Genomic DNA, 21,830 nt, shown 5'->3' with positions numbered 1-21,830 from the left:
GCGCAGTTTAGCGTCAAAAAGTATAAATACGGGCCTAGGTGTGCAAGTGCTATTTATTGATAGGTGCTGTAGTGCAAAATGTCCATTGTCCATGTTTGCTGAGTCCGTTCTGGGTCATTCTTACATGGTGATCCTACAGAAGGGGTGTGGATGATGCTCCTGACATGCTGGGGTGATGTCACAGACCGTGCAGAGGGACAGGATTTGGCAAATAGGAGAGAGACATTCACTGGCAATGGTGACAAGTCATACAGTGGTTAGCAGAACAGTCATTGAGTGTAGTTGTAGTGAGGCTGACATTTGACAAAACGTAGGACCTTGGTCAAAGTAGGCCATGGTGCAGGGACTAGTGCTTCCGGGTACTCTTCCGTGAGAATGTGATCTGTTCCATGTCTTCTTCTTCTGATGTGTGTGTTGCCTGGTTTGTCCTTGTTGTTGTTGGTTGTGAAGGGGCAACACACACCTCAGTGTTAGAAGACGTGGAGTCAGACATCCCGGGGGCTGCTCCCTGTGAAGTTCTTAAGGGCAGTACTGCTGCAAGGAGGGCCTGCTGGTTTTTGAGAATAGCAGCCACATCACGATGGTAGACAGCCAGGTCGGCCCTGAGGGGTTCAATGTTGCATTCGTGCACACGTTGACTGGATTGCAATTGTAGGTGTTGTGTCAACTGGATGACAGCTGTGCTGATTTCCTTCTGTGTTTTAGCAAGTTCCTGCAAGAGAGATGTTAGGGCTTGCATTGCAGCTGCCTGATCTGCAAATGACATCATGCACGAACGCACCCCCTCAAGGCTGGCTGCCATGTTTTGCATCCCCACCCGCACCTCCTTGGCCAGCTCCCGCTGTACACCAACTACAGTTCTTTCAAAGCTGGTGCCAGTGTCATCAGAGGTCTCAGCTGTGTTGGAACAGGGCAGGTCTTACAATTGGGGTGGTGGGTGGGTCTTCTGTGATGGCTGCTTGTTCTCTGCTCCTCCTTGAGACTGAAGGTGGGGTCTGGAGGGTTTCAAGGACCTTTTGGATGGTCTCCTGGGAAATGTTTATGGGCTCGTCATCCATGTCATCAGGGAAATCAGGGACAGGCATATCGGCAGGAGATCCATGTTCCTCTGCAATGAAACAGGGTACAATTAGTGTGACTGTGTTGTGACAATTTTGCCGTAACATGCAAGCCTTTTGCTGAGTTTACTTTGTGCTCTGGTTTGGTATTGGTATCTGCTGTCCTTCATATGAGCATTGTTATAGGCCTATGGCCCACCTGTGTGTCACATGTATGATATATAGTTATCAGACTTGTCTGCCTAATTGCCTCTAGGTGTTGCTTTGTACCAATTAGGGATTTGCCATCTTTTTGTCCTACTCGTCCCTCCGTGTATATCTATTCTTATGGAGAGACATTTTGTTGCGTGGGCTCTCATTATCCTAAATGAGACTACTGGATTTCTAGGCAGCAGGATAGATAACGGTGTGGGGGCCTGAGTCTGACCCACTTGTAAAGAACTCTGTCACCCTAAATCTTTTTTATGGCTCTGGCTAACTAGCAGTGCCTCATGTCTCCCACGGGGAAGAAATGATTAGGCAGCCGAGCGCATGACATTTTTGGAACTTCTCAGGGAAGTGGTGGTCACTCAGATCCAAACCAACTCTCTCATTTCCAGTATGATCTCATATACAAATGACAAAGACAGTATGAGTTTTATATGATGATTTCATTAAACAACTGTATTTTAGATAATAAGGCGTGAGCCGCAATAAACAGAACAATACAACATAGTAGAATTGAAATAGTCACCAGGAGAGTAAAACTTAAGAACAAAGCTATCATAGTGCCTAACAGTTTCTACTCTCCCTCTGCTTGTTCTATTTAGAGCACAGCATGTTCAGCTTCTAGCTTGCCTTTCCGAATCACTGGGGAGACATCAGCCCTCATACCTGAGCAAAGGCCTGTGATCTGGTTCAGCATCTGCAACAAGGCAGGCAGCGTCTAGTTGTGAATCTCTGTTCGGAAACTCCCTCTTGTGTGTATTGGGACAAGGAAGTGATTTTCTAACTAACATGTCATCGTGATCACAAAATGTCCCTACGCAGGAATGCAACATCTAAACTCCTACCACGTCTATCGGCAATGTACCAGACTGTATCCTTGACTGAAGCACAGAGTGAATATGTTATGGAGAACTCCAGTGCTGAAGTAGGCAAACCAGTGTGAAATGAATACAAAACAAGACCGTAGAACTGGCTATTTGAAAAATAACAGTACAAAGCCTAATAATAAGCATTTAGTGCAAAGTGCACAGAGGCTCTAAGCTGTCAGCAAATGAATAAAATACATTCAGGGCAAAGTGCACAAAGGCCTAAAGCCTGAAGCGAATGCGCAAAGGATACGTAAAACTTACCACACTACACTTTCACTGGCTGTGGGTGTTGTGATTGCCCTGGCAGCACACTTGCCTCTCAGGACCTGCTCCAAAATCTTTTTATTCACATTGACCTAAATGTAATTGTTATGTGACATATCCTATGCATGGCAATGTTAGGATATGATATGGATGTAAACATTGTTGATGTTTCCAGCTGATGTTGGGTAATGTGTGTTTAATTAGATTGCCCTGTTTATTGTATCAATGTCCTATTTGGTTCTCAGACTGTGCAGGTGTGTTTCAGTGACCAGTTGCATGTGTCCCATCCTCAATGTTGTTGTCTGAGCAGTAAACCCATTAGTGATGTTGCCTTGTTAGCCAGGCACGTGAGGGACCCTGACGTATGCAGCATGTGTGTGTCCTTAGTGCTGTGTGGCTCCTATTGCTGTTTACTTTGGCTGATGTTTGTGTCAACTATGGGCATTGGCATTTGAGTGTACTGGTGCCTTTGTCTTATTTCTAGAAATAGTTGCAGAAGTCATCCTCACCCCCTAATTTAGGTAGGTATGTTCCATGGGGAGGTTCCTGCCATTTGCTACTATAGCTGCACAGAGATCAGAGGTGTTAGTGTCAACTGTTGTTGCAGTTACATTGCAGTTGTTGTTTTGGCTACTGGATTACTGATAGGGACCTAGTTGATGTAGGATACATTTTGACTGTCGAGTGCCTGGATGTAAGTTTGACGTAGTGGCCTTCCCACCTGTCGCTGCTTTCCCTTAGCTCCATTGTTGTCATGACAGGATGGCCCCATGGGACTGGTGTTGGTGCTGTGTTTTGTCGTGCCCCAGCTTCTGTCTGTGCTGGGCATGCCCCCCTGCCGTGCCCCTTTACCCATGCCACTTCATATATATGCTGACTTACATGCATTGTGTAGTTGGTATTCCCCACCCCGGTTGCAGTTATCATTATTGCATTATAATTCCCCATGCGACTTACCCTGCATGTGCGTTGTGTCCTGGTAGTCTGCGCTGTCCTGTCCTTGAATCCCTGTGACGAACTCCTCAGGGATGACGGCTGCGACCATCTCCTCGATGTGGTCAGGGCCTCCTGTTGTGCTGGACTCCCCCCTCCAGTCTGCAGTGCTGCCTTCCTGTTCCTGGCCATTTTTTCCTTTGTCCTACGTTTGCAGTCATGCCAGCGTTTCTTACACTCGGTGACTGTTCTGCGTTCTTCAGCCACACTGTTGATCTTGTCCACAATTTGTTGCCATATGGCCTCTCTCCTGCTGATTGGCAACTTAGAGGTGATGAACAGTTGGTGCTGGTGTTCCGTCACCTCTTTAACCAGGATTTCCTGCTCCTCTGCACTGAAGCGACACTTTCTTTTTTTTCTAAAAATGTCCTGGTTCCTGTATGGATTATCCTGGCTGGTTCCTGGTCTGCTGTCATCTTCCTGGGGTCTGTTGTGGCATCTGGGATCCATTTTGGCTCTCCTCTGCTGAAAGGGCAGTGTTCGCGGGTGAATTTGACGCTATTGCGTCAAAATTTACGGCGCTTTCCGGGTTGCGCTGTCGTAAATCGACCCACAGTCATTTGCGTCGCGTTAACGTTGGTTTCCTTTACGACTTGACGCCGCTGTGTGCGTCACAAAATAATGACTCCCACCTGTTGGTTGCGCCGCCGTGCGTCAAAGTATAAATTTTACGCCTGCACGGCGCATCGAAATGGCGTAAGCCGGCGGTAATTTTTTTGACGCAAAACTGCGACGGCGCAGCTTTGCGTCAAAAAGTATAAATATGGCCCTAAGTATTTCCAGATGCCCTCAATTAGTTCCAACCCTCGGGCACCTTGCGTCATTCTATAATGACACAGTTGACGACTTAAGTGAGGCAATGAAAGCAACAGCCTTCATTTAAAAAACTGCAGCCGGAGACCAAGTTTAAAAGAACACATGATTTTCCTTCTGTAATGTCCCTTCTCATGAACACACTCTAACTGAAGGAATTGAAGAATAGCTTCATCAACTCGTAGATTTCCCTGGCACCAGAGGAGATCCAGAAAACGGAAAAATGGTACATGCTGTGCCGGTAGTTGATACTGTGCAACTGTGTGTTTATTCCATTCTGGAAGCGACGAGCGGAGCTGCATATAAGCATCACCCATTGACGCAAAAATCCGTTTTTTACATGAACTCGTCCACACCTTGACTCGGAACCCGTCCACACCTTGACTCGGAACCCATCGCAAATTGAACAAACCAGTGTGCAGATTCTTAAACTGGGACTGTATTAAATGGCAAAGGAGACTCTCTCTCTGAAAATGGAGGTGGACCGGGCAGTGAGGAATCTGTGGTTACACAAGAGTATCCGCCAGAAAGTGCATTGCCAAAAGTTAAGTAACTTGGGGCCATATTTATACTTTTTGACGCACAACTGCGCCAACGCAGTTGTGCGTCAAAAATGTTAACGCCATTCCAAAGCGCCATGCGGGCGCCTTATTTATGGAATGACGTTAGCCGGCGCAGCTGACTGGTGTGCGTCAAAAAAAATGACCCACACCAGGCAGCGCCGGCGTAGGGGAAAATGGAGCTTGGGCGTCAAAAAATGGGGCAAGTCAGGGCTGAGGCAAAATATTGGCCTCAACCCGATTTGCGCAATTTATTTGGACTCCCAACCCCCATTGAAATGACTCCTGCCTTAGCACAGACAGGAGTCATGCCCCCTTGCCCAATGGCCATGCCCAGGGGACTTATGTCCCCTGGGCATGGTCATTGGGCATAGTGGCATGTAGGGGGGCACCAATCAGGCCCCCCTATGCCACAATTTTTTTAAAAAAAAAATACTTACCTTAAGTTCCCTGGGATGGGTCCCTCCATCCTTGGGCGTCGTCCTGGGGTGGGCAAGGGTGGCAGGGGGTGTCCCTGGGGGCATGGGAGGGCACCTCTGGGCTCCTTCCGAGCCCACAGGTCCCTTAACGCCTGCCCTGACCAGGCGTTAAAAAATTACGCAAAAGCAGCTGGACGTCATTTTTTTTGACCCGCCCACTTCCGTGCGCCATTTTTGCACGGGAGTTTAAATAAGGCGCACATGCCTTGGAGTCATTTTTTAGACGGGAACGCCTACCTTGCATATCATTAACGCAAGGTAGGTGTCCACGCTAAAAAATGACGCAAACTCCAAGATCTTTGGCGCTAGACGGGTCTAACGCCAAATACAACGCAATTCCGGCGCAAACAGAGTATAAATATGCCCCTTGGTCTTTTGATGGATAGTTCTAACCACAGATTACTTACCTTGTGAATAGATACTAGAGAAATATTCCAAAGGTGGTGGGTCTGTGGAATAGGTAAAAAAAGACCTGGAGAACCAAGCACGCTAAATGCCAGTCACAAAGTATGTGGCTTTCCAAACAGTAGTTCCTTGTAAACATGTATACTGATACCCATATTGCTGCCTGACAGATACCGGGAACAGGCACTCTGCATGTCAACGCAGTGGTAGCAGCCTTAGCTCTGGTGCAGCGTGCCATTAGACCTTCTGAAGGTTGCTTCCTACCAACTGCTTAGCAGATTTTAATGCAGAGGACTATCCAACAAGAGATGGTCTGTCTCAATACTGCCTTGCTTTACTCCGGAAAACCAGTCAAAGAGCTGATCTTCCACCTGGGGTCATATTACATAAAGTATCCTGGGGGTGAAACAGATGTTCGCACCCTCTTTGTGCGCCCCTGGGGCAAATCGATATTACAGAAGGGCCTGCAGATGCTTGTGTGGCCCCTTCTGCAATACCAATAGCGCCAGCGCACATATAGCACCATCGCTATCATCAGAGGGCATTCCCACATTTGCATGAGGGTGGGGCCCAATACAAATGAGTGAAACCCTTTGCCTCTGCCCAAGCGCTGGATTACCGACGTGGGTGCAGAGGCAAGCATGCCTTTAGAAGGCACACTGGAAGTTAGCTGCAAAAAAGGTGCTGCACTTACAGTGTGCCTCATAAAGGCAGCCCTCTGGTCCCGTGAACCTCTCAGACATCCCCCTGCAGGGGGGTCCCTAATACCCCTTAAAAGTGCAGGCAAGGTGCCACCTGCACAGAGAAACACAGAACAGCTTTTATACAGGTGCTACTTATTTCTCTTAAATATGCTGCCCTGAGAGCAGCGCATTCACTATAATAAGGCGCACTCTCCCTGTTTTCGCTGGCACGCCTTTTGAAAGGTGTGCCTGGTGCAAACAAGTATAGTGCGCTGTATTCTGTAATACGGCCCTAGATGTTCCTTAGTGTGATCAGTGTAAAAGTGGAGTGTCCTCTTGGGGTCCAAATGATTGAGTCTCTCTCACTCTTTCTAAGGGATCAGGTGTAGAAAAGAAGATCAGATGGACGATGGCTCGTCCAACATGAAACAGTGTCACCATATTTAGGAGGAATACAGCTCGACTCCTTAACAGTTTTTCTGAGGAAAAAGGGTGATAAGAGAGGAGCTGGACCAAAAGAGCATCAAGTTCACTCACGTGGCATGCAGATGTTATTGCAAACAAGAAGACTGTTTTTTGAAAGTGAACAGATGCAATGAGCAACTGGAGGTCCTCCTGAACCCTGATCAGATGATGAATGCTGAAGCCCACCAGGTGGTCGACCACCAGGGAAATACCCAACGATTCAGTAATATGCCCTGATGCTCCTGTCAACTCCAGAGGTGTACAGCCTCTTGGAACAAGACCCTACCCCTGCTTGTTGCAGGACCACATGGCAGTAGTGTAGTTTGTGAGCACCTGCACAAGCTTTCCCGTGATGGAGGACAGGAAGACCTTCAGTGCCGAGTGAATTGATGTGGAGGAGGGTCCCTGACAGAGACTGTTTTCCACCTTTCCCTGATCTCTCCAACCCAGTAGTGATGCTTTTGATTGTGAGAAAATGCCTCTTTTGTTATGGTTAGCCCTCACTTTTTGCCTGGTATTTCATGTGGTCTCAAAGTTGTTAGTGGCCAGCGCCCCTGCTAACCAGGTTCCCTGGGCCAGATCTCTTTTGCAAAACTGTTGTGATGCATTGTCACAACTGGCAACACCTTTAGGTGCCACTATGAGTCCCTAGTAAATGGTACTTAGGTACCTAGGACATGGGGTACTAAGCGTAGGCCCCCGAGGACAGCAGCACATTGTACCACCCTATAGGACCATGCATCCAGATGCACCCAGCACTGCCATTGCAGGCTCAGTGGCCTGGTGCAATCGTAAAATGCAAACTTAACATGGTACACAGCCTGTCCACTACAGCCTGCATGCAATATAGATAAGTCACCCCTCTGGTAGGCCTTCCAGCCCTAAGGCAGGGTGCACTATACTTGTGTGGGTATAGATGCATGAGCAATATGCCCCTACTGTGTCCTTGCCAAACCGGGGACATAGTAATTGAACAGAGTAGCCATTTTACATGCATGTGGTGGACACTGGTCAGTACGAGTTTCACTGCTACATGATGGCTATTCTGAACCCTGGGTCGTTTGGTGTCAAACAACTCACAATGATAAATCCAAACTGGTACCAGTATTGGATTTATTGCAAAACATACCCAGGGGCCACCTTAGAGGTGACCCCTGCAAAGCTTACTAACCCAGGCATGGTTACATGCATGTGGTGGACACTGGTCAGTACGAGTTTCACTGCTACATGATGGCTATTCTGAACCCTGGGTTGTTTGGTATCAAACAACTCACAATGATAAATCCAAAGTGGGACCAGTATTGGATTTATTGCAAAACATGCCCAACGGACACCTTAGAGGTGACCCCTGCAAAGCTTACTAACCCTGGCATGGTTGCTGGCTGGTCACAACCAGACTGCCACCACCAGACAAGATTCTGGAACCCTGGGGTTCGTGCTCCTGCTCTCCGGGTCTAGAAAGAAAGCCTTTCCTGGGTGGCGGTGTTACACCTACTCCCCCAGGAATATGCACTGCCCTGCTAGCGACCTTCAAAGAGCTTACAGCCTTGGAAAGTCGACCCCCAAGCCTGCTGCCCCCGTTGCAAACCCACACTTTTGAAAATGCACAAAGGACAGGAGGAGTGGCCACCCCCTGCTTGCACCACCCCTAAGGTTATGCATGGAAGGTGACCACCCTCCATTTCATTTTACTCCATCTTGCATGGTAGGAAAATAGCCCACAGTAAGTGGACACTTAGTAGGTGTAGCCACCCTAAGGTAGATAGCCCATTGGTCACTAATAGGTACTCCCTGAAATGCCCACTAAATACAGTATTTAGTGGACATCCTGGACTTGCAGATCAGATTTGAAGGACACAAGAAGACCAGCAACAAAGAAGCCCAAAGCTCGAGAACAGAAGTCCTGCTGCACCAAGAAGAAGGCACCAAACTCTGCCTTCTGCACCCAGAACTCGACAATCGCCTCTGAGGGGTTGCTCAGATATCAGACAGACTATACAAACCCCCAGAGGACCTCCACTCTTCTGAAAATCCCTCTCTAGAGTGAAGGCATCACTCTTTTGCAAACAAGAACAAAAACCCAGTGAAGTCCAGTTTACTGGCCGGCTGCCAAGGAGCCGGACACCACAGCCAGACCAAATTTCACCCAACAGACCCAGAAGACAAAACCTGCAAGTATGCCAAGTTTGGTGGCACTGCAACCTCAGGTGACTGAACCGTGCAATAGCTAGGGGTACTGAACCCCCAATGTCAGACACCCATAGGAATAGTCCATTCTGGACTCCAAAAGGACCAGCACAAAGTCCCAGCAGAAGGACTTAAAAAAACACCAGAACCACCCACCAGAGTGGCCCTGCTGACCTGCAAGCGATCCTCCGTGATCTACCTTCTGCTTCCAAGGTCACCTTTGCCCACAGATCTAGACTCACTGATTTGTACTGCACCTGGCCTCCTCCTGCCCTGCACCGGAGATCCAGCTGTGTTCTAAGGGTCTCCCCTCCCTTGTGACCTCAACACTCCAAAGGGACCCACCGGACTCACCTTGAAGTCCATTTGTGCAGTGCTTTTCCAAGTGGTCCCCCGCAGTGGTCCTGTGCCAGCTCCAAAGACTTTCTGCAGCTGCTCCCACGGAAACCAGGAACTGGCCGAACTTCTCCCGCTGGTCCTTAGAGTCCACCGATGACCTTGATCTATAACCGAGAGGAGACATTGGTAAATGCATTGCCTGATTTTATATGCATTTTTAAAGTTTTCTTCAATTGATTCCTATGTTACGCAATTACACAATCAACTGAGACATTTTCAAAACTTTGAAAACTCATACTTTAAAAAGTACTTACCCAATTTTGATGATCTTGGTCTTAAAGATTTTATGACAATCTGAAGTATTTTTTTTTATTTGTCTTGAGGTATTGTTTTGAGTGTGTCTTGCTTTATTGATACTGTGAGTACAACAAATGCTTAGCACTTCTCCAAGGCTTGCCTAACTGCTCGACCAAGCTACCACAAACATTGGAGCATTAGGTGATCTAGTTTTTACCTCTGTAAACCAACATGTGGTTGCCTGGACCATCTGCACAGTGTACAATATTTTGCACACTAAATAGAGGGCCAGCCTCCTACACCGATGGATACTTCTACTTACTGATTCTTCACCTATAAAATAATCCCAGGTGCCAGACTGGATCCAGAAAGTTCAACGCTCTCACACTGCTTATAAGGGGCACTAGGTTCACATCAACCGGGGAAGTGGTGTAAGACAAGCCCCAGGTCTCCAAAAGAAATGGACAAGTCACCTCACCCTAGTATAGTGGCATGCTTCAGCATCTGTGACATAGCCATACTAAGGTAGATAAATACCACTTTGGCGGATTCAACGATGTGCAGGATTTCAGATAAAATTAACTGGATATTTGCAGGGATCGAGATTACTGTTCAAAATATCTTGAAGTGTACCCCAGTGAGATGTTCCACTTTATTGGTTGAGGACACCAGATACGATTATAGCTATCATGTGGATATTAGGGCCCATATTTATACTTTTTGACGCAAAAATGCGCTAACGCAGTTTTGCGTAAAAAAAATTAGCGCCGGCTAACGCCATTCTGAAGCGCCATGCGGGCGCCGTATTTATTGAATGACGTTAGCCGGCGTTAGCCGCCGGCGCCGTCTGGTGTGCGTTAAAAAAAACGACGTACATCAGGCAGCGCCAGCGTAGGGGGATATGGGGCTTGGGCGTCAAGAAATGGGGCAAGTCAGGTTGAGGCAATTTTTTCGCCTCAACCCGATTTGCGCCATTTCTTTTCACTCCCAACCCCCATAGAAATGACTCCTGTCTTAGCAAAGACAGGAGTCATGCCCCCTTGCCCAATGGCCATGCCCAGGGGACTTCTGTCTCCTGGGCATGGTCATTGGGCATAGTGGCATGTAGGGGGGCACAAATCAGGCCCCCCTATGCCACAAAAAAAAAAAAAAAAAAACACTTACCTGAACTTATCTTAATGTCCCTGGGATGGGTCCCTCCAGCCTTGGGTGTCCTCCTGGGGTGGGCAAGGGTGACAGGGGGTGTCCCTGGGGGCATGGGAGGGCACCTCTGGGCTCCTTCAGAGCCCACAGGTCCCTTAACGCCTGCCTTTTGCAGGCGCAAAAAAACGGCGCAAAAGCGGCCGTACGTCATTTTTTTTGACCCGCCCACTCTCGGGCGTGAATTTTGCCCGGGAGTATAAATCCGACGCACATGCCTCAGAGTCGATTTTTTAGACGGGAACGCCTACCTTGCATATAATTAACGCAAAGTAGGTGTCCACGCTAAAAAATGACGCTAACTCCATGGACTTTGGCGCTAGACGCGTCTAACGCCAAAGTATAAATATGGAGTTAGTTTTGCGTCGAAATTGCGTCAAAAAAACAACGCAATTCCGGCGCAAACGGAGTATAAATATGCCCCCAAATGAGATATAATTAACCATCCATCCACTTCGTACTCAGCCTTCATATTTCAACCTTCTAACGTACCTCTAAGGGTCAATAGCTTTCATCAGGACTTTCACTAATGTAGGTATGCTTTCTCCTGCTTCTCATAGACCATGCGCCACACTAAGGAATGCAAAAATTAAACCTTTATGAGTATATTTATTAAAAGCTGCAGACACAACAATCGGGAACATACAGTATATATTCCCTTACAATCGCTTCATTTTCGAGCCAGAATGCAACCAAAAAACAGTAGGCACTGCAAACATACTCTAGTTTAAGGTATTTTAGGACGTTGTGAGATGGGTATCATTACAACACAGCAAACCTGTAAATGCATATGCGTTCACTTTCATTCGATGATTTAACTTACCCATCTCTATGACTTATTAATACGTCGTGGACCTGATTGGGGGGGGTGGGCTCTAGCGTGTAGTTGCATAATTTTCATTCTAAAACCATGGCGCCAAAGAGGGAAGTATATATAAGTATGATTCAGTATCATTTCCACAAGTATGGGCAGTGTTATAGACACATTTAAGACACCACACCATAATGGATATGACGATAACAGAACAAAACAGAGACCCAAATCCTCAGCCATAATAGACAAATGAACCAGCATTAAAATACTTATGGGCATATGTTCAAGCATCTTGTGCCCCGGTGTGTCACTTTTTGACACTCCAGCAGTGAAGTGTGCAGACCCATACCTACAAGGCCACTCAAAACCACTTTGCGTTTTTTTAAATCTGCTCATAGATATGGTGTAACTCAAACGCAGGGTGTCCCCATGCAACAACCATGTGTTTTGAACCATTCCCAGATTTACATGAATCTGTAAACCTGGAAATGCGTCAAAACTATGCCTCCCAGGGCAGGTGTAACAAGGAGAAATATCTTTATTTCTCATTGTTTTTTCTTTTCACGTGTGCTGCATTTTACAGCAAATAGGAAGAGGAAAAAGCCTCAGGGGATTGTTTTTGTGGTTTCCTTCCTGCACAAAAACAATCCTGCCGACAATGCAGGTACCCGTGCACCATGATGCAAGGGTGCTTGCATTGGCACTAGGTAGCAAATCATGCACCAGTGCAGGAGGAATGGGCAGAAATGCACTGTATCTTGTAAATACGGTGCATTTCTCTACTTTCAAAGTGTTGTAGGGCAGCACAGCAGAAAGACTTGCAGAAATGCCCTACGTCAATTCTTTGAATGTATGCCCCAAGGAGCAGTCATTGCTGTGGTTGGGTTTTGTAGTTCATGGCAAGAGACACTTTGCTGCCCGATTCTGCTAGACACGAGGATGTATATTCTAAAATAGACTAATGTTAGAGACCAACGTTGCTTGAAACATAAGATTTTCATTCCCTTCTTGAAAGACCCCTTGCGCTGCTGGTGCTTTACTTTTTGTGACGCTCTGGCGGCCCAGATTGCAAACCCATATCTATGAGGCCATGCAAAGCTATTTTGCGTGGCTTTTCATTGCCTCATAGGTATGGCGTAAGGCAATAGAGTGCAAGTTGCTGCGTTGCCTTATACTGCATCAGGGAGGTGTTTCATGGGTGTTTCAACGTAACACCCATGGGCTTTGACACATTCCCAGATATACAACGATCTGTAAACCTGGGAGTGCATCAAAAGTGTATGCTTCCCTCGGGCGGGCGAGATGAGGAGAATTATCTTTATTTCTCCTTGTTGTTTCCTCTTTCTATGTGTGCTGCATTCTGCAGTACACATAGGAAGAGGAAAAAGCTTCAGGGGATTGTTTTAGTGCAGGAAGTTGTCCCTTTGTGTACAAAACAAATTCTGCCAACAAAGCAGACACCCTTGCAGCATGGTGCAAGGGTGCCTGCATTGGCGCTAGGCAGCAAATTGTGTGCCAGCACAGGGGGAAAGGATAGAAAGGGTCTGTATTTTGTATATACAGTGCATTTTTTGCCCTTTCAAATTGGCATAGGGCAGCGCAGGAGAAAGATTTACAGCACCGCACTACTACGTAAATTCCTTGAAAATATGCACCTTAGTGTATTAGTATTGGAAGAGCTTCTTATAAAATGTGTACCTATCTCTTTAAGTGGTATGCAAATTGCAGCAACTTAGAAAGTTTTAAAGGAGAGGTGCCTCTGTTACATATTTTCGAGTGGGAATGTTTTGAGAGTTTGTTGTGTTTTTTTTCAAAGTATCATTTAATTTAAAAGGTATATGTCATTTTTAAGACGTAATGGAACTATTATAGGGAATCCTATTGCCAATTTGGTAAGAATTGCTTTAAAGAATTGTTTGTAAAACACCTGAATTAAAAAGATGAAGGCCCGTATTTATACTTTTTTAGTGCCACATTTGTGCCGCTTTTTGACGCAAAACCGGCGCAAACTTACAAAATACAATTGTATTTTGCAAGTTTGCACCGCTTTTCTGTCAAAAAATGACGCAAACTTGGTGCTAAAAAAGTATAAATATGGGCCAAAGTGCTAAAGAATGACCACATTGAGGTGATCCAAGTAGCCATGCAGTGCAATAATTCACTGTTTACAATTTTGTGAATAGTTATAAAAAGGCTACGGTGTCTGCCTCTACTGTAGGTTAGGTTAACATATATCAAATAACTGATCCTTCAACAGAAAGAAGGGAGCTGACAAGACACATGCCCTAGGATCAGGAGAGAGTGCAGCAATTATGTATCATACAGTATCTATGGAACTGAGACAGAATAAATACTTAGGTCCATATTTATGGAAAGTTAGTTGCCTTAGCGTCATTTATTTTGACGCTAAAGCAGGTCTAACTCAACTCCATATTTAAATTTTTATGCTAGACGCGCCAACCCACCTTGCGTCTCATTGCGACAGTGAGATGCAAGGTAGGTGTTCCCTTCCTAAAAATGATGTTAGGCCCCCAGTGCCATATTTACCTTCTGACGATGAAACGACGCAGACCTAAAGAATGGCACTAAACCCGATTAGCGTCATAATTTAACGCCTGGTCAGACCAGGCATTAAAGTGCTGGTAGGCCTATTTCCATGGGGAAACACCATGAAATGGGCACATAGATGCCCACCCCAACCCCCAGCATCACCACCACCCACACCGCAGGGACACTACTGGAGGAGGGAGCCCATCACAGGTAAGTGTATGTGTGTGGTGTGACACTGGGGGCCCCTTACTTGGGGCCCTCTGGCTGGCACTGGGTATGTTGGGGTTGTCCTGGGGACACTGGCCCCCTGCGGTTGACATTGGGTTTGTGGTAATGACTTCTGTCCACACAGAGAGGAGTCATTTTTTGGCTGCTTGTGTGTTGAAAATGATGCTAGGCTGACCCATCACCAGCTAGTGTCTTATTATGAGACGCTAACCATACTTTAGCACCATCATGCGTCTTATTTTTAGATATGGCGCACGGATGGCGTCAGGGAATGGCGTTAGCTTGCAGTTGTGCCTCATTTTTCATAAATATGGGCCTGAGGCTGGCACTCGGATACGAAAGCACACATCTTTGCTTATGCACAGACCATGGCAATAATGTCCTTTGTGGGGACTATATAGATGAAAAAGGCAACTGTGGATAATTCGGAGCCCCTGAACAAGAGTCTGATCTGATTTCAAGCAATCTAGTTGTTGACTCCATGCTCAGTTGTATGCAATCCATCCTTGGACATATCGAAATAGATTTCTTTCCATAGTTGTAACCCCTTGCTGTCACTTTGTCTATAGCACACAACTTAATTCATTCTCACTGTGGCCTTCCTCAGTGAAATATCTCATCAGTTTGATTGTGTTTTCCTGCCCTTGTGTACGTACTTCTATCTAAATGCACAAATGGTAACATGTACTACAACCTTAGATTCATAATATGTATGGTATCTCAAAACTCACGGGGTCGTAAGATTGAGACCGATTATTTTGGTCTTATCCATGAGTGGACATACATTACAGTGGCCGCAGGGGAAATGTCCTGAAATTTCCACTTTCTTCCGTAAATTTGTCAAGGTGGGTGTTAGATTTGTTTTTTTTTAGGTTTAGTATGGACTATTTTATCCTTCAGTTATTGTTCCTTGTTGAAAGAAAATAAAGTTTTTTCATATTTAAAGAAACCCAAATTTAGGATCCCCCAATGCTTAAGAGTTTTTTTTATTCATCTGGTTCGAATTTATTCTATATGTGGAAACACAAATAAGATGATCTGTTAATGGCATAATAAAATAACTGGGTAATGTAGGAAAGTACCCTCTTTTTGGCATGGTTACCCCCACTTTTTGCCTGATGGCAGTATGTTTTGACTGTGTTCACTGAGATCCTTCTAACCAGGACCCCAGTGACTGTGCTCTCTCCCTCTAAATTTGGTTTCTGGGACCTCACACACTCGGCATACTGGTGCCCCCATATAAGTCCCTAGTATATGGTACCCAGGGCATTGTGGCACCAGGAGTTCCCCATGGGCTGCAGCATGTATTATACCACCCCTGGAAGCCCATGTAAAATATGTCTGCAGACCTGTCATTGCAGCCTGTGTGAAAAGGTGTATGTACCCTTTCACTTCAGGTCACTGCACCAGGTCACTGTAAGTCACCCCTATGGTAGGCCCTTCTAGCCCAGAGGGCAGAGTGCAGGTACCTGTGTGTAGGGGCCCCTCTGCATGAGCTGAGGTATCCCCACAAACTCTAGCTTCATTTTCCTGGACTTCGTTAGGATGGGGACACCATTTTCCCATTTACTGGACATATGTCACTCCCTATGTCCAGCTACTAATGGTAACTCTGAACCTGGGCATGTTTGATATCAAACATGTCAGAATCATACCCCACTACTACTGCCAGTATTGGGTGTATGATTCCATGCACTCTGGGGACTCCTTAGAGGGCATCCCATGCTGCTGCCACCCCTCAGACTGGTTTCTGTCCTTCTGCTGCTTGACCAGATCAAGCCCAGGAAGGCAGAACAAAGGATTTCCTTTGGGAGAGGGAGGCAACACCCTCTCCCTTGGAAATAGGTGTTACAGGGCTTGGGAGGGATAGCCTCCCCAAGCTACTGGTTTGCTCCGAAGGGCACATTTGGTCCCCTCCTTGCATGAACCAGTCTGCACCAGTTCAGGGACCTCCAGTCCCTGCTCTGGCACGAAACTGGACAATGGAAAGGGGAATAACCACTTCCCTATCCATCACCACCCCAGGGGTAGAGCACAGAGCACAGAGCTCCTCCAGGTGGCCACTTGATTCTACCACGTTGCATCCAAGGTGGGCAGATGCCTCTGGGGCATCTGAGTGACCAGGTCAGGCAGGTGACGTCACAGCCCCCTCCTGATAGGTGGTCACCTTGGTAAGTGTCCAATCCTCCTTCTAGGAATGTTTAGAGTCTCCCTCTAGGGTGGATCCTCAGATTCAATGTGCAAGACTCCAGCCAGACTCCTCTTCAATGTTTACTTTGACTTCTGGCCACTAGAACCGCAACAGGACTCCACGGGAACCTACAATCTGAAGCTACAGCAATGACTATGCTCTGCAACATTGTTTCTTTGGCTCCTTTCAACAACTGCAACATTTCCCCGGCTGTGCATCCTCTGAGGGTGGCAGATCTTCAGTCTGCAGCAAGAAGGAATCTCCCTTGGAGTGAAGGAGTCACTCCCCTGCATCTGCCGGCACTAACTGTAACGGCGACTGGCTGTGTGGCTCTCCTCTCCTCCAGAGCTGCAAAGATCCTGCATCACGGGTGGTGGTCTGGAGTAGTCCCCTTGGTCCTCTCTACCAGTTGTCCAACTTGGGAGATAGTAAGGCCCATATTTATACTTTTTTAGCGTCGCATTTGCATAATTTTTTGGTGCAAAAGCTGCGCAAACTTGCAAAATACAATTGTATTTTGTAAGTTTGCACCGTTTTTGCGTCAAGAAGCGGCGCAAATGCGGTGCTAAAAAAGTATGAATATGGGCCTAGGTTCTTGCCTCGCCACGCAGGACAGTATCCCACATGCACCGCGTCTCTTGCAGCTACAAAGCATTGTTGGCATCAAGAGATCTTCAGGCTCCTTATAGCCCCAAACCTAGCACACTTCCTCTACATGGTTCTCCTGTGATGTGGGACTCCTTTCTAGGTGTGCTGCATGGGCCTCACATTGCCTCCTGTGCTTGCTGCCTGTGGTGGCTGCCTCCTCTTCCTCTGACTCTTCTCACTGCTGAGGGTCACCGAGGACTCCCTTCTGTGTGTTGAGTCCCCCTGGATCTTGTTTGTCCCCAGCAGCTCCACTTTTCCTGTGGTACACCTTCTTTGTCTTGCTTGGTGGTGGTGGCCCAGCTATCCTGGGGTCACCACAAGGGGAAAAATGGTGCAAACTGAACAAGCCCAGCACAGCATTATGAGCCACTCTTGGCGAGTGTGTGCCTGTTTTATGAGTGGCTCTACCGCTGCCTTGGGAGAGCCGCTGCCTTTCTTTCCTTTTTATTCTTGCTGCACTGTATTTTTTTTGTGGGGGTGCCTAGTCCTACCTGGGCACCTGGTGCTCTACTTTGGTTGGGGGAATCCCCAGGAACCCTCCCCTGGCTGCCCTGCCAGCTCCCCACCTGCGCAGCACTTGGGCATGGGGAGGAAGGGAGACTGGCCACAACCAGGAGAGCACAATGGTGTCCCCCAATCATTGCTGCCATGTTGGGGGGGCAGGTGGGTGGATCGAGAATGAGGTCCCAGCCCCCTTAGGGATGGCGTTCCCAAAGTAAATTGGAGAATCTGGAGAGGAGGCTGCACGCACACACCCCTCCTTAGAGCGGACATAAAAAAATAATCCTGCACCGGGCTCTGCCCCACTCCGAGAGTAAAGTGAGAAATGGTGGCGGAGTCCCACACACTTCGTTGCCAGTAAAGTGTCACCAAACTTTAAAATCCCACAACTCCCTGTTGGGCCAATATCAATGATCCTGGCCTTATTTTGCTCCTGGTGATGAGCTCTAGACATAGGAGGCATATTTTCAAGCCTCTTGCTCCACCAGTGAATCACTTTTTGTGACACTTCGCCGGCGCAGAGTGCAGACCCATATCTACGAGGCCACCCAAAACCACTTTGAGTGGCTTTGAGTGGCCTCGTAGGTATGGCGTAAGGCAACCCAGCACAAGTCGCTGTGTTGCCTTACACTGCATAGGGACGCATTGCATGGGTTTTGACGCATTACCAAATTTACAAGGAGCTGTAAACCTGGGAATGCGTCAAAACTGTACGCCTCCCAAGGGCGGGCACAACGAGGAGAAATATCTTTATTTCTCCACATTGTTTCCTCTTTCTTATTTCTCCTCATTGTTTCCTCTTTCTTTGTGTGCTGCATTTTGCAGCACACAAAGAAAGATGAAAAAGCCTCTCTGGATTGTTTTTGTGTAGGAAGGTACCCCTTCTTGCACAAAAACAATCCTGCCAACAACGTGGTGCAAGGGGGCCTGCAGTGGTGCTAGGCATCCAAATGTGTGCCAGTGCAAGAGGAAAGGACAGAAATGCATTGTATCTGGTAAATATGGTGCATTTCTGCCCTTTCGAATGGCATAGGGCAGCACAGACTTGGGGAACTGCTCTAAGTCATTTCCTTGAAAATATGCCCCCAAAAGTTCAAAGAAAGCCCCAGTTGTCTGGGCTCCCTCCTTTGTTCAGCAGGCTTGGGCAGGCCCATCCCTTGTACAGTGTGACAGCTGATTGATTGATGCAGATCAATCCACCCGCCCCTTTTTCCCCTCAAGAGCTGGAAAAAGTAATATTTTTGGCTTCCTTTATGCGAGCAGGCCTTTATTCCTACTACTGGAAAGAAATGTAATTAACTGGGCACAGCATGGTGACATGGAAATATGACACTTCTGGAAGGCCAATAAAGTGTACAGATATAATTTTTATAATTGCAGAATTGCTTTACCCACACATGTTATGCCCCAATTTAATATGCCAATGGTCTCTGTAGGCCACAGGGAAGCAAAACTGCACTCTAAGGCAGTTCTCTCCCAATGTGTATCATAAAGTGTCACTACAGACAAAACAGTAAATCACACTGACTTTTCCAGTTTTTGTACACTAACATTGTAAGGCCTACCCAGGTCAGTAGCTAATCCTGCAGTGTCCCAATTGCTCTAGGCTACCTGTGCGCAGTTACCAGGCTGAACACAACTGTAGCCTCCCACTTGCTACCTGTAACCAGTTGTCCCTTACCTTTGGTGCATCATAGTGACCTTAAATGAAAAAGTGGGCACCGGCGGTAAACACACACAGTCAATTTGCCATGTGATTACGGTGGGTGAGACATATGTAGTGAGATTCACCCACAGTAAAAAGAACAAAACCGGGTGATCCAAAAAAATCCAGGCATACTGAATGGCCAGAACCCTTTTGTAACAGGCACAGATGAGTTTATAGGCGTTAGTCCTAAGGTCTCTTTTTCAGCAGTTCTTCTGTTACTCATAATGATTCTTTTTGAGGAATACTTATACATAATGATTCAACATCCAATGTTACCTGTATTTCTGGTGATGGTTCAAAACTCGCATCTTGTAGGATGTGCAACATATCTTTAGTATCCTTGACATAAGAAATATGATGGTATTTGGATGACGAGGGCTCTCCAAAAATAGTTAACAAATTGTCAGAGGTTTCTAGTGTTGATCCTATCCCTGAGACTATCAATCTCCCAGGTGGAGGAGCTTTCTCTTTATGGACCTTCATAAGGATGTAAAAATAAGAGCCCCGTGGTTGTTTTTTCAGGAGGAATACTGCTTCCTGTTTGGTAATCCACTGATTTTCTTCCGCATTTCCTATGTATTTTATGTCTTCCATAACATCTTTTGTAAGAACCCTTTCCAAATATTTGTACTTCCCGGTGTCATGAAATAGTCTGTGGCACTCCTCTCTGTACATCTGAATTGTAAGCGGGCTTGATAATTACAGAATCGAGCCTGTAAAGTTCTTGCAATGGCTCTTGCTCTACTCTTGACAAGCTGGGGAAATTGTGTTGGTACATCCTTGAGGGTATAGAGGTCCCTTGTCACTGCTTGTTTAAAAGCCAACACCTCATGTGGCATATTTGCTGATGCAGAACAGAACACAGATTTTCTCTGTAATTCTGCATTTGTTATCGTCTCTGTCATTTTTATTTCTTTTCTAGCAAAGACCACTTTCAATCTCACTTTCTGAAAAATATGTAAAGATTTCGGCCCATATTTATACTTTTTGACGCAAAACTGCGCTATCGCAGTTTTGCGTCAAAAAAATTTGCGCCGTCTAACGCCATTTGGATGCGCCATTTGGGCGTCAAATTTATACTTTGACGTACGGCGGCGCAACCAACAGGTGGGAGTCATTATTTCGTGACGCAAACAGCGTCGGTCTGTCGTAAGGGAAACCCACGTAAAAGTGACGCAAATCACTGTGGGTCGATTTACGGCAGCGCAATCGTGAATACGCCGTTTTTTTTCACGCTATTGCGTGACATTTTTGCGCGAAAACTGCACTTACAGGAGAGGAGACCCAAAATGGATCCCAGATGCCCCAACAGACCCCAGGAGGATGAGAGCAGACCAGGACCCAGCCAGGAGGAAGCACACAGGAACCAGGACATGTTAAAGAAAAAAAGAAAGTGTCGCTTCAGTGCAGAGGAGCAGGAAATCCTGGTGAAAGAGGTGACGGAACACCAGCACCAACTTTTCATATCCTCAAAATTGCCACTCAGTAGGAGAGAGGCCATCTGGAAAGAAATTGTGGACAAGATAAACAGTGTGGCTGAAGAATGCCGGACAGTCACCGAGTGTAAGAAACGCTGGCATGACTGTAAACGTAGGACCAAAGAGAAAATGGCCAGGAACAGGAAGGCAGCAATGCAGACTGGAGGGGGGAGTCCAGCACAACAGGAGGCTCTGGACCACATGGAGGAGATGGTCGCAGCCGTCATCCCAGAGGAGATCGTCACAGGGATACAAGGACTGGACAGCGCAGACTACCACGACACTACGCACATGCAGGGTAAGTCGCATGGGGAATTACAATGCAATAATGGGGACTGTAAGCAGGGGGGGGATACCTACTACACAATGCATGTAACTTAGCACATATATGAAGTGGCATGGGGAAAGGGGCACGGCAGGGGGGAATGCCCAGTACTGACCATAGCCGGGGCACGACAAAATACTGCCACCACTACAGTCCCATGGGGACATCCTGTAATTACAACAAGAGAGCCAAGGGAAACCAGTGACAGGTGGGAAGGACACTACCCTGAATCCACATCCAGGCACTTGTTTTGCACAAACTATTCCCCATCAACTAGGTCCCTACCTGTAATGCAGTAGCAAATACAACAACTGCAACTTAACTGCCACCACAGTTGACAATAACACCTCTCATCTCTGGGCAGCTATAGTACCAAATGGCAGGAACCCCACCCTGGAACATACATTCCTAAATTAGGGGGTGAGGATGACATCTGCAACTACTCCTAGAAATAAGACAAAGCTACCAGTACACTTAAATGCCGAATGTCCATAACTGACATATACATAAGCCTAAGTAAACAGCAATAGGAGCCACACAGCACTAACGACACACACATGCTGCATAC

The sequence above is a fragment of the Pleurodeles waltl genome, chromosome 1_2 (assembly GCF_031143425.1).
Source record: "Pleurodeles waltl isolate 20211129_DDA chromosome 1_2, aPleWal1.hap1.20221129, whole genome shotgun sequence".
Lineage (NCBI taxonomy): Eukaryota > Metazoa > Chordata > Amphibia > Caudata > Salamandridae > Pleurodeles > Pleurodeles waltl.
Note: the sequence above shows the minus strand (reverse complement) of the source record.